The sequence below is a fragment of the Emydura macquarii genome, unplaced genomic scaffold (assembly GCF_026122565.2).
Source record: "Emydura macquarii macquarii isolate MOO-44397 ecotype Brisbane River unplaced genomic scaffold, CSIRO-AGI_Emac_v2 contig_587, whole genome shotgun sequence".
Classification (NCBI taxonomy): Eukaryota; Metazoa; Chordata; order Testudines; family Chelidae; genus Emydura; species Emydura macquarii.
The window spans coordinates 6491077-6505160 of NW_027130724.1; positions in this window are offsets into that span (position 1 = coordinate 6491077).

Here is a 14084-nt window from a genome sequence, read left to right on the forward strand (position 1 = left end):
GTTATATTGATATAAAATGCTTTTGCCAGAACTATACCAGCAAAAGCACTTTTTTGCTGCTATAACTGCATAAGAGGGTTTGCCAGCATAGTTACACCAGCAAAGTGTTTCTGGTGTAGACTAGGCCATATGTGCTGCTGTGTTCAGATTCCTCCATTATCATGTGTTCCTGCCTTTTCCCTTTGCTGTGGTGAGGATGTATCCTTTCCTTCTCTCCTGTTCGCCTGGTAATATGCTCTGCTTGTATGTCAAAAAGGGCGCTGCTTTTCAGCAGATAGAGTAAAGCAACTGTACTACTGTGGCCTTTGGAAAGGGAGCTACATCACCCTCACTGCTCTGGTTTCTCTCAGTGGGCCACTAGACATACAAATCTCCTCTCTGGCATGTGAGGGGTCAAATTTTCAGCTCAAGTCTCTCCTGCTATGTAGTTCTGCCACTTGAAGCACTTGGCTGGGCAGTGAATGAATTCTCCCCTTCAACACCCTTCTCCCTCTACCCAGCCACTCATTGAACTGCCTCCATCCAGACAGCTAGCAAGATGTTTACAAGAAGACAGCTGTTCCCCAGAGAGCCCATCCAAATAGGATTTTATGCACTCTGTCCTTCTCATTAGCTGCTTCTTTCCCCCTGTATGACATGCGACTCCTGTAGTTTGTTCTTTACAACTCCAGTGAACGCCCCTCCTCCTCCTCCTCGTACAACATCCAAGAGAGATTGAGAGTGCATCATGATATGCATAAGCCAGCCAGTGCTTAACTAGAGTGATGCTCTTGGGGAGAAGGAAATGGGGAGGGAGATTTTACTGTCACTGAACTGCTAACAGCTACAGTAGTAGATGTGGAAAAATACTGGGTCCCCCTGAATTAGTTTTTACCTCCAGCATATGTGACAAACCTAACCGTGCCAAAGATCTCTAGTGACACCTGAAACCTTGTGTAAGTCAGACGTTGGCCTACAATTTTAGCATAAAGAGGCTAAATTTCCATACCAGATGGTTTAAAGGGGCTATGCTCAGACTAGCACAACCCCAGTCTTAGACTGTAAGCTACTTGTGTCAGGGACTGTCCCTCACTGTGTGTTTGCACAGCTCCCAGTGCAATGTGGACCTGACCCTGATGGGGCTATCCACTTGCTATTGCAGCATGAATGCTAAATAATACATTTGAAAGCCAGCTGGTCTACCACACTAGGTAACTGTCTCCTCCTTCCTGTACCATCTCCCATGCTGCCAGCTGGCTTTGGGGGAAGCCGGCTGGGATTCTTTACTGTCTACTTCCTTGTCACTGCTCACTTGGCCTTTGGAAAAGAGCTGAGCAACTCTTCACTGTGAAGAGTACACTGTCAGGTAGGTCTGGCTAAGCTTTGGTTAACTGGGGTGGTTCTATATATATAATAACTAGACATCACAGCACCAGGCTTAGCCATGGGACTCTCACCATCCTCTCTGCCCTGCCCACTTCCTGGTTCTCTGTGTAGCTTAAGGCAGGATAGGACCCCAACACAAGTTAGAGTAGCTTGATGATGACTCTTGACTTGTACCAGGCCAAGATGAAGGTAGTGTGCTGCAGTCTGGAGCAAACCCTAGGCTGGGGCATTGGCAGGGTGGGGCCTGGAATTGGCTAAGCTAGTCCCTGGCTACCAAGGACTTCCCCTATGTAAGAGGACTCCCCAGCTGGCACAAATGGGAAGTCCCATGCTGAGGTCACAAAACCATGCTTATCCCACTACACCTCAATGTCCCACAGTGTGCTGGGTTGTCAGTAGTGATTCCTGGGAGGTCAGATACAGCCCTGCTGCCAGGAGGTTTACAGCTGTCTCTGATAGGTTAGAAGGATAGTAGTTGTACCTGAGAGGGCCAGTATTGAATGCAGAAGTTAATAATTTCTCCATGGAGTGAACCGATTACATGATAGAAGAGGTGCCTGGAAGAGGCAACATCATAACTTTCTGGAATGACGCACGAAGCCATATCCCATACTTGGCACAGAGAGTTCTGCAGCTGCCGACCTCCCTGACATATAGTGGAGATGCAGAATGGTTCCTTTCCCCTCTTGTCATGTACAGACCCCAGAATGGCGTAACATGTTGGAATGCAGAGTGAGGGAGTGTGTCAATTCCGTTGAGTAAGGGATTCTGTTTAGTGGCTGAGAGAGATGATCAGCTTCTTGTGAAAATACAAACAAAAACAATAGATCGCCGTCCCATTGCCACTTTATTTGAACTTGAATGACAAACAACCACAACCTGTAAAATAACTTCCTTGGTGATACGGCTTTAAAATAGCTTTGTACTACTTTCCTCTTGCTTGCTCAAAAGCTTTCTGTTAAAAGCTAATGATTGGTTGGCCCTACAGTGAGACAGGATTACACGGTTCTCCCCTAAAATAAAAAGCTCAGCCTAGAGTAACCACTTTGGCACGCTTATAACAGAAAGACCATTGAAATATCCCACACAGTTCAGCCTCGGGTTCACATTCCATTGTCTTGCGTTGCCATTTCAATTTATCAAGCTATAGAGTAATGCAGTGGGGGAAAAGACTAAGCAAAATAATGGTGTAAGAAAAAAAGTAAATATCACTTTGCACTGCTGAAATCTGTCCCATCAAAGCATTTTTACAACTATTTAAGCTTTGCCAAACCTCTGTGGCACAGGCGAGTATTATCCCTACTTTACCGATGAGGAAGCCGAGTCATTGAGGGCATGTCTACGCCGCAGCTGGACGCGTGCCTCCCATTCTGGGTAGACACGTGCTAACTGTGCTCAAACTAGTGCACTGAAAATAGCAGCATGCGTGTTGTGGCACAGATGGCAGCTTGGGCTAGCTACCCAAGCTGGGACTTGGGGGTCAGGTGTGCTTGTCCTCGGGTGGCTAGCCCGGGCTGCCACCTGTGCCACAATGTCCACGTTCCTCATTTTAGCTTGCTACTGGAGCAGAGCTAGTGCTCGTCTGTCTGCCTGGCTGGGCGGCTTGCTCCCAGCTGCAGTATAGACATATCTTCAGGGTTTGGTGAATTGCTTATGCATTAGGTGGCATAACTGGGCATGGAACTCATGGCTTCTGGCTCTCAGTCCTGTGACCATTAGACTATACTCCCAGTGGCAGACAGAGACGTGTGTAACTACTGGTCCCTGAGTTCTGAATAACTTGAGTGAATGAAACAGAGGAAAAAGTTTGCTTACATTCATCCAGAATGATTGTTGCTGTTGCAGGAGTTCTGCTATTGTCTGGGAGTTTTTTCCCAGTTGTATCTGAAGATGTAGCTGTTGAGGGAAAGTCATTTTATGGACTGGAGTTTCCACTATTGCGTCTTCAGCTGGAGTAGAGGAAATGACCTCCAGTGGCTAGTAATGGCTGGATACAGCAGGTCTGCTTTGCAGGTGAAACGGCAGCATCTATAGACATACCATAATATTGCTTTTGGGTGTGAGAGCAAAAAAAGTAAGGTCCTGTCCATACTACCTTATCCTGAAACAGTTTTCAAGGACTGACCGTAAACCATTTTAAAATAGTTGTCTGAAAATGGTTTTGTCCCATCTGTATTAGCTGACATTCCCATGTTTATAGAGTTTAAGACCAGAAGGGACTATTATGATTATCTAGCCTGACCTCCTGTGTAACAGGCCATAGTTTTCATCTCATAAGTCCTACACAGTGCCCAAATCTTGTGGTGGAATGTGCCTGAAATAGCTTTCAAGACAGGATCGAGCAAAGCAAACTTCCGTAAATAGGTAGTGCCTTAGCAATTGGATATTAAGTGGAGTTGTTTTGTTGCGTTGCTGACTTCTGAGTTGATCTTAAAGTGGCTGTGGGGTAGAAAATTGAGCATTGATATTTATTATCAAGGGAGGAGGGATAATTTTATAAATATATTTTCTTTCTTTAAATCCAAAGGTTTCTAAACAGTGAGACACTCTAACTGAATCATCCCCTATAGAAAGATTTATGGCTGTTTAGACAGCATACAACTCCTTGTGTATATTATAGCTTATAAAACGTGTGCTGCTACACTGAAGGCTGTTATGAACAGACCCATCTCCGAGAGTTTACAAGCTATCTTATAATAATTCACTGCACTGCCTGAGATTTTGGTGCACTAGGACTTGGCCCAAAATCAATTGTTTTCATTACAAAACATGACTGGTTACCAATCCTTGCTCTTCCTTTTCTGTCTTTAGCTGTTCTCAAATCCTAAGAGTTCAGAACAATTACAAGTTATTTAGGGTAGCATTTTCAAAAGTCACTAAGGCTCACTGAAAGCCAATGAGTTACACAAATGACCCAAAGTCTGGCAAACCTGCCGTTTTACAATGAGACTAAGGCCATGTGTGCACTACAAAATTAAGTCAACCTAGTTTATGTCAGCATACAGCCACCACAGTAATTATATCGCTTGTGTGTGTCTACACTTTCCTCCTTGTGTTGTTGGTGCGCATCCTTACCAGGAGTGCTTGTATTGATTGTGCTGTCAGTGTGGGGCATTGTGGGACGGCTCCTGAAAGCCAGTAGCAGTTGACGTAAGCAAGGCAGTGTCTACACTGACAGTGCATTGACCTAACTACATCAACCTTGACTCTACACTGCTCCTAGAGGTGGAGTTACTAAGCATAGCGGGGCAGTTACATTGGCGGGAGTGAAATTTAAATGGAGACACGTCCATAGTTAGGTTGACGTAAGCTGCCTTGTGTCAACCTTGCTCTGTAGTGTAGACTAGATCTAAAGAAGCTCAATCTATTTAGCTCACCAAAAAGAAAGTTAAGAGGTTTTCTGATCACAGTGTGTATATACCTACATGGGGAGGAGATTTCTGATAGCAGAGGGTTCTTTCATCTAGAAAAGACATAGTAAGATCCAATGGCCAGAAGTTGAAGCTAGACAAATTCAGACTAGAAATGACCTCTGTAGTGTAGGCAAGTATTATTTCTACTTTACAGTGCATAGCCATTAGAGCTGGGAAAGACCTATTTAGTCATATAGTTGATCGCCACATGTTGGGAGGGGTTACTGCTGCCTCTGCTCAGGCACATGTGCACACATGACAAGCCAAGTGAGCGGTGTGTCCCAACAGCTGCAGAAGGCTGGTCATCATACCCATTGACTCGAAACATCCTGTTTATCCTTGCAACAGGGAACAGTTGATTGAAAGATAAATACCAACAAATTCTGCAAGGAACAACATTCCCCCTCACTCCAAACTGGGCAAACAAACCTGAAAACAAATTAAAATAAACATGTTGATGGAGACATACATATTTTCACATAGTGCCCATACATGGCAGGGGGGCGGGGGGACGGACCATGTATATGCATGCATCCATGTGATGGGAAGGGGGCGATGGGAGTATATTCAGGCTGCCAAAAAGCTTTTTGCAAGGTCACCCTTGGGGCATGGCTCCTTTTTATTGAAAAATAAAACAGCCTGAAAAACGTCCTGAGTTGGCAACAAGATTTTTTTTCTTCCCCCTCTGTTTGTTTGTTGTTCATTTGTCGCTACAGGGGAGGTCTGTTTACTTTGTTAGAGAGAGTGAGGGACTCAGGAGACACTGCTTTGCATGCAAAGCTTTTATGGAAGGGGCTAGGAGAAGAGGAAGTTAGCAACTTTCCAATTCTTTTGAAACGGAGCTAAAAGATTCCAGGGGCTCTTTCTTTTGCTTGTTTGCTAAATACATATTGAGCCTGAGCCTGGTCCGTTTACGCAGACGGAACTGCCATTGAGTTCTTGGACTGGGTTGGGCCCACTGTCATGGCTCATGCATGCAACTTTCTATAAAGCTGATGCGAAAAGCTTAAGAATTGTGTAGTCTAGAAGCTGAGTTAAAGATCAGTTGCACCAGATTGCAATCTTTTCTGGCGTGTGCAATCTTCCTGGTTTTCAATGTGCGGGCTAGCAGCCCCCTAACCAACACTTTGAATTTAACTGGCCATGAAATTACAGGTGAGTTCATCTTTTCCTTCACCGATCAGTTCTCCATAAAAAGAAGCTAAATTCAGCATGTTGTTCAAGTGATTAAAGCAAGGGAGTAGGTGGCTGTATTCCTGCCTGCCCCTGTCTTGCTTGGCGACTTTTGGTGAGTCATTTAACCTCCCTGTGTCTCAGTTTTCCCATCTGAGGTCAGTACTACATACCGACCTCACACTGGGGCTGCGTGGCTTGATGTTTGCAAAGCAGGTTGAGATCATCTGACAAAAGGTACTGTGGAGATGCAAAGTAGTAGCGTCACTTTTGGTGAGCTGACATCTTGGAAGTCTCAGGTGGTTGTGTTAAACCATCTTGTTGGACGTTCCTTTCTTCTCTTGTCGTTTGCAGTGTTGTTGTAGCTATGTTGGTCCCATAATATAAGAGAGACAAGGCAGGTGAAGTAATATCTTTTATCCGACCAACTACCATCTCTTTCACCAACAGAAGTCCAATAAAAGATATTACCTCACCCGACTAGTCTTCCTTTCTTCTGGCACCCAAAGAATTAGAATATTAAGGACATAAGAATGGCCATACTGAGTCAAGGCCAAGGGTCCATCTAGCCCAATATCCTGTCTTCCGACAGTGGTCAATGCCTGATGCTTCAAAGGGAATGAACAGAACAGAGAATTATCAAGTGATCCACCCCTCCAGTTCCAGACCCAGTATCTGGCAGTCAAAGGCAGGGATACCCAGAGCACGGGGTTGCATGCCTGACCATCTTGGCTAAAAGCTATTGATGGACCTATCCTCCATGAACTTATCTAATTCTTTTTTGAACTCAGTCGTAGTTTTGGCCTTCACAACATCCCCTGGCAACGAGTTCCACAGGTTGACTTCATTTTGTGAAGAATACTTCCTTTGTTTGTTTTAAACTGTAGCCTATTAATTTCATTGGGTGACCTCTGGTTCTTGTGTTATGTGAAGGGTAAATAACACTTCCTCCACGCTATTTGTGATTTTATAGACCTCGATCATATCCCCTCTTAGTCTCTTTTCCAAGCTGAACAGTCTGAGTGTTTTTAATCTGTCCTCATATGGAAGCAGTTCCATATAGTTAATAATTTTGTTGCCCTTCTCTGTACCTTTTCCATTTCTAGTATGTCTTTTTTTTTTTTTTTTTTTTTTTTTGAGATGGGGCAACCAGAATTGAATTCTGAAGGTGGATTTGGGGAGGAGATAAAATAGGTTGGGTGAGGGATAATTTTCTTATCTTAACAAATGGAAGTATCCTAAGAGGTGAATTCTTCAATTTGGCTGGGTTTTTTTAGGGTCTGAGGTGGCTATATACATAATGCATGTGGCTAACTACAGAAAGACGGACCTCAAGGGATGGCTGACAAGTGGCCAGACAGTGAAGGAGGATGGCTGTATAGGAATAACTGTGCAATTCAGCTGTAATAGGTCCCAGTTCTATGCTTCAAAATGACGAATTGCCCTGCCAGATGCAGTTCCTCCATTTTTCTGTGATTTTATAGCTTTCTACTATGGATGACTGAGAGATGATGGGCAGCCAGATCAGTCACAATCAGTGACTCTCTTCCCCTGAACCTGTAGTTAGGCACAGGTACTTTCTTTGGTACAGTTATCCACAGTGGTCTATGGAAGACAGGGAAGTCTTTGAACTGCAGAGGGAGTTAGCTTCCTTTTCCTCCAGATTCCTTATTTTAACCAATAGGAGAATAATACAGAAATATTATAATGCAATTATATGCATGTCGGATGCACCCATGCCTGGGCTCCTCTGTGCATCTCAAAAAGAAAATAGCAGAATTAGAGGGCATGCAGAGATGTGAATAAGAATGACTATATACACTAAATGTTTCTCATACAAAGACTGGGATGGTTTACCTTAGAAAGGAGATGAATAAGAGGACCACACGATAAAAGTATAGACAATAGTGTATGCTATAGTTGGGGAACTTTTGTTCTCCGTGTTTCTAATACAAGTGTTCTGGGACATTCGATGAAAATAAAAGATGGCAAATTCAAAACTGAGACAAGGAAATTAGTACTCTTTCACACTATGCACCATTAGTCTCTGGAACTCATTGCCACAAGAAAACATTGAGTCCAAGAGCTTATCACGATTCAAAAAGGGATTAGACAGTTGTATGGATTACAAGAATAACCAGTCACAGAATGGTAAATATTAAACGAACAAGACTTCTGGGAGCAATGGAAATCCTCACACTCCATGGCACAAGGCAGTCTCTAGCTATTGGGGTTTAGGAGGGAACTTTCTCTGGGGGCAGGTTATCCCATCACTGCTGAGTGCAGGGTTCCTTGCACCTTCCTTTGAATCAGCTGGAACTGACCACTGTTTAGTGACAGAATACTGGCTAGATGGACCCCTGGTCTGAGCTAATATGGCAATCCTGATGTTCCTAGCAGTGTATTAAAAGAGTGGTCTTTCTAGTAATAATAATATCATTTCTAATAATTTGTTCCCAAACCCTTAAGGCTGGACACTAGCTTTTGCATTCTATGTTGTAAACACCATCACTTCCATTGAAAGAAAGGATGCTTTTGTGGGCTGATATTCAGGAGTTAAATTTCCAGCTCTGCTACAGATTTCCTGTGTGACCTTGGGCAAATCACTTAATTTCTCTCGTTGTCTCAGTTCACCATCTGTAAAATTGGAATTGCAATCCTTTACGCTCCATACTATAGCCTGAACATCTTATCCCTGGCAACATGCAGGTCAGCAGTGGACTTCTCAGTAAAATAGCTAATCACTTTTTCTTTGTATTTTCTACTGCTTTTAATAGCAATAACAAGCTCTGCATGGAGCATTTCTTGGCAGTAAACGACCAGCCGGGTGAAAGGCCCTTGTCTTGATTTCAGGCCTGTGGTGAAGATAGCGCAATAGGTCCCCAACTCCTCCAGCCACTCATTAGCTGCCAGGAAATTCCTGAGACAGCGCTCATTAGTGCATAAGTAATTCAAGGTTAATCAGCACCACTTCTCCAACTGCTTAATGCCATTGTAGTAATAAGGGACTTATACTCCCACGCGCCTTCGGTCATTTGTTTTCTGTTTAGACAAATGCTCTGTTTTTTTTGGCTTGCAAAGGGAAGTTATGAAGAGTCGTGTACTAGGCTCAGACTCCAGGGGTTCTGCAGTCAAAGGAGATGTGATTCTTCTCTGTACACATAGTGGGACTCTATAACACTGATAAATGTATGGCCTGCACCCCGCTCAAGCACATACACCAAAGTCAGCCCTGCCACTGCTGACGAAAAGCAACACAGGTCATGCAAAGGTGGTTTACGGCAACTAAGAAGCCAGATTTGGAATTTTAACAGGACAGTGCATTTGAATGTTTGAGGCAGCTTCAACCCCAAGTCACCTGTGGACTTTGGTCCACCACTAGTGCAATTCAAAAATTGTGAGCCAGGCCCCAGAAATCGTGAGGATTGGCTTAAAAATGAGCTTTAAAAGAAAAGAAAATATAAAAATGGGGTTCTTTTAAATTTGTGTTCTGGTTTTTGAGCTTTTAGGGTTCATATTTTCAAACTTTTCTCTGCGACCAGAAGGCCAAGAAACCTACTTTAAAAAATAAGGAAGCTGAGATACTAACATGCTGGGGCTTTGAGGAAAAACACCAAATATTCTCAGATTCTCAATAGAATCCTGAGTGATAGCAGCACCGGGGCGCTTTTTGATCACACTCCCCTGGAGAAGAGCTTTTCTGCATGGTAGGGAAAGCTGCTGGAAGTGGTGGCAGCTGGTAAGGATGGGTTATGTATGTGGCTTCCCCTCTCTGGTTAATTCTCCCATTTCCTTTCTTTTCTTGAACAGTCAGCCACAACGAAATCCTGTGTGGCAGCAGTTTCCTTTCTTTTCCTCCACCTCTCGGGCAGCACAACAGAGAAAGCAGCAGGGTGCAGGTGGGGAGAAGGGAAGGGTTTCCAGGCCCTTCAATACCGTTGTACCATAGGGTGCACTTGGGGGTGGGTGAGCCTGTTAGCATGAAGAGCAATCTATTGAAAGTATAGAGCAGGAGATTGGAGCATGCTCACTGGCTGCCTTCTCAGGCCTCTTTGTGGTTGAAGAAAATTTGCCCCAGAGTCTGAGCAGCCTCAGTACAGAGCCCTGCATCAAGCTCAAGAGCAGCAGCAGAGGCCCACACTGGGGAAGCTGAGGCAGAGAGAGTGAGGAGCTGGCCGGCCTGAGATTGCAAGGAAGCACTAGGTAGGCTGATCTGTCACAGGTGGAAATGAGTGAGGCAGAGCTTGTGGTCCAGGGAGGAGGGTGGAAGGATGAAACAGGGAGCGGGGGGGCTGTGACCTAGCGAAAGGGTGAGCAGGGAGGCGGGTGAGCGAGGGAGAGACTGACTGTTGAATGAGAGTGGTGCCTCTGCTAGCTCACTTGGGAGAGGAGCAGTGGTGAGAGAGACAGCAGAGGAGATCATGAGGAAGGGTCCCAGAATTCAGTTACTGGGGAGGGAGAATAGCTCCCAATTCCTTGGATGGCTGAGTGATTTTATCTGGGAGATCAAATATGATGATGTGTGTGTGTCAGGGCGTGGGGAGGGGAAGGGAAATGGGGTCAAGTTTGGGGACAGGGGGGTATAGTTAATCACCGTCCCTACTTTTTATTTTGAGCACCACTGGTTGGAAGTCAGGATGCTTGAAGGTCATCCCAGCCCTTACAATGAAACAGAGGGGGATCTTCTAAAGGATCCCAGAAGCACTGGATTCCCATAAACATGGGTGCACCCCAAAGCAGCAGCCATAAAATACAGTGCAATGGCCTGGTTTACATTTGTGTTTCATTCTCCTCCCATATGGGATCATTTCCCCTTTTCTTTATTTTTTTTAATAGTGCTTTTCCTAGTCATAATAATCAGCTTTTTTTTTTTTTTAACACAGCTGGCTTTGATTGGGTTCAGTCCTGCAGATGCTACTTGTGACTAAAGAAAGGAGCAAAAGTTCTCTTTGTTTTTTCTGAGAGAGGCAGGCTGATTTTTGGTTCTTTTTCCAGCGGGGGGAGGCAAAGTGGACCTCACCAGCAAACTCTTCATTAAAGATGCAGATCAGCCTTTTGTATATCTGGGCTCATTGGTCAAATTGTGGCTTGTTGGACAAATTCTCTTCCAAGTAGCACACCTGGAAAATATAATACACCAGTGACTCTGCAGCCCCCCCCCCCCCTTCCTTTAGTTTATAAAAATTGATTTCCAAAAGATCTAAACAAGAGTGACAGTCTGACTACCCATAGGGACCCTGTGTGTCCAGACTGTGGAAGCAGGTGGCAAGAGTGCATCTGTGTTGTGAAATACCAGAGATAATATAAAAGAGTAGAGGATGAATCAAATTTCTGTGTCTGTATTTGTATCACTGGCATTCGTCCTCAAGAAGCAGTAATCCCAGGCTGCCACCTCTCTGCCATCCAACTGCATACTTCACATAATATAGCCACAGGGTGATTGCATAATTAACCTGTGGAACTCACTGCCACGAAATACTGTTCAGGCCAAAATGTGCATATGAATAAAATCATCCACACCTACACTAGCAGGGATTCAAAATATTATAAGGGAAACTAACTGCCATGCTTCAGGGCATAAATCAAACACTGAATGCATGGGGATAGGAAAAAAACTTCCCTTATGGACAGGTTGTTCACTATGGGGTTTCTTGTATGTTCCTCTGAAGCAGCTGGTTCTAGTCACTGTCAGAGCTGGGCTGATCTGCTATGGCTATTCCTACATTCCAAGAATTATCTAGGAACATGAGACACAGTATCGTGCAAGGCTGAAAGAAAGTAAATGTTTACAGGGACAATGCACATTTCAGCTTGTTACATGTTCCTGTGCAATGAAAGACCAGAAATGAAAGTGTAATTAAAACAGGTCCCAAATCTTAATGTCTGTCTTGGTTTCCTCCTTAGTTTTGTTGGAAGGCTGCCTCTCTCAGACCCCAGGCTGAACAAGGGCTGCTGGGTCATTAAAGCCAGGCTCATCTCTTTCCAGTTATTCAAAGTGCATTGTCTTCCTGAGAACTGCAAAACCCTTCCAGCAAACAGGTTTATCGCTTGTGATAGATTCAGGTGCTTAACATTGCCCCTGGCGTGGAGGTCAGAGCCATGAAAATCTCACAGCCTAACCAGGAAAATCTTCACTACATTTCCTAGCGTTTCATTGTTAAGGGAATGGTGGTTCGTTTGATTTGAAGCAGGAAAAGTGATTTTTTTTAAACAAGGTTTCTTCCATGAATGGTATTGATTTTTGTTGTAGCTGCAGTTAGACCCCTTAGCGATAGGCACCTTGCAGATAACTACGGACTATATTGTCACAGCCCTTACTTGGCTGCCTAGGGGTTTAAGAACAAGTAAAGCCTCCTTGCTCTGCTGCTCAGATAGCAACTCTGGAATACCAGGCAGAATAGCTGACGGACTAACATACCCCTCCCCCTGAGCAAGGGGAAGCAGGGAGAGAATTGTGACACACCCCTCCCTCCCCCCCAGGGTGATGTCTGAGGCATGATGGGGATATTTGAGGATACTCCTGGGTCTGTGCAGATTGTGCACCAACCTGGGCTCAGGGCTGTGCTTAAACTTGCAACCTGGCCCTAATAGAGAACAAAACTTGTCATGTCTTGAAGCCGTGCTCTTGGCAAATAAGAGGCATCTTAAGGAATTGCTAACCCACACAGCAAACTGTTTAACGCTTATAGTGAGGAGGCCCTTGGTATGGTATCTAGCCTCCCTGATTTCTAACCAACGTTCCAGGGGCAGTGGCTCAACACTGATTCACAGAAAACAGCATCAGCTGCTGAATCAACAGCACCACTTCTCTAGTGGCCTCCCATTCACGTACTGATGATGTTTGTTTATTTTATTATATATTTTGATTTAAATAATAACTAAAAAGATGTCTATCCAATATCTTCGTGCCCTGACAGAGCATTAAAAATATAATGAAATCCCAGGAGCATTTTAAAATGATCAGTTCGACAGGAGGAGAGCAAGAAAGCCTTTCACTCCATTCCTCACCTTCGTTGCTATGGGAAGCATACCCTCAGCCTTCTCCAAAAACCCTATCAAACAGATTTGATCTGTTGCTTAGCTTAGAATGGTTAACAGGCTCTTGGCACAAAGTTTGTATGGCTTCAGGAGAGAGTGTGATTGTTTGTTTTTAAGGCATGATAACCTCTGCCTCTCATCTTTTATAACTGAGTTGTCTGAAGCATTCACCGTTGTCACAGAGAAGCAGTAGCTTTTTCATAGCTCACATTGCATATTTCTTCGATTTTGAAGTTTCCTGTAACCTTGGCTTGGAAAAATTTGGTTTGGTCTGAGAATTGCTAGTTTTACACTGAAGGCAAGTGACCATGTTTCTGCAAAGTCTGAAGAAAATGGGTCAATGTGTTTTGAGTCACAGGTCATAAAAATTCATGTGACTTGAAAATTTGACATTTGACTCATGTTTCTTTGTGTTCCTTTGGTTCAAAAACAAATTGTTACTACCCCTTCAAACTTTCCACTTAGTTCAATCTTCTTTATTGCTTGTGTGCTGGCTATAGTTGAAGAAAATATGATGCAACTAAGCAAATTATTAACAATTTTTGTTGTGTGTCATGTTGGGGTCCAATCCAGCTCCCACTGAACTACAGTAAATAGTAGTTCTGGGCCTGATCCTGTTCTCATTGAAGTCAATGGGCAGGTTTTTTCTCTAATTTGCTGATAATGTCAGTGGGAGCAGGATAGAGCAATATATGTATGTGAGAGGATATTTTTCTAGCTGAGAGCTGTCAGAGATTTGGCTAGAAAGCGATTGCCCTTTTAATCTTTCTCAGGTAGTAGGGATCTGTGTTTGTGGAGCAGAAAGAGCCAGGGTTCTAGTTCAAGTAGTTCATGCTTTCAAAATTCTTGGAGCTAATTCTCATTGACAATTAGAACATCCCCTGAAAAATGCGGATGTAATGGAGTACGTACTACTAGAGATTAAAAGATGTATTCACTTGTTCCTTTTTGAAACTTTTGCAAGTGTCTAATATTTTATGTCCCTCTAACTGCCAACGAAATCAGATTGTACCACACACAGTTTGCAGCATTAGGCAGATTTGGACACTGACTCACGCAAGAGGCAGTTTTCACTGACAAGAATTGTAAAACTGG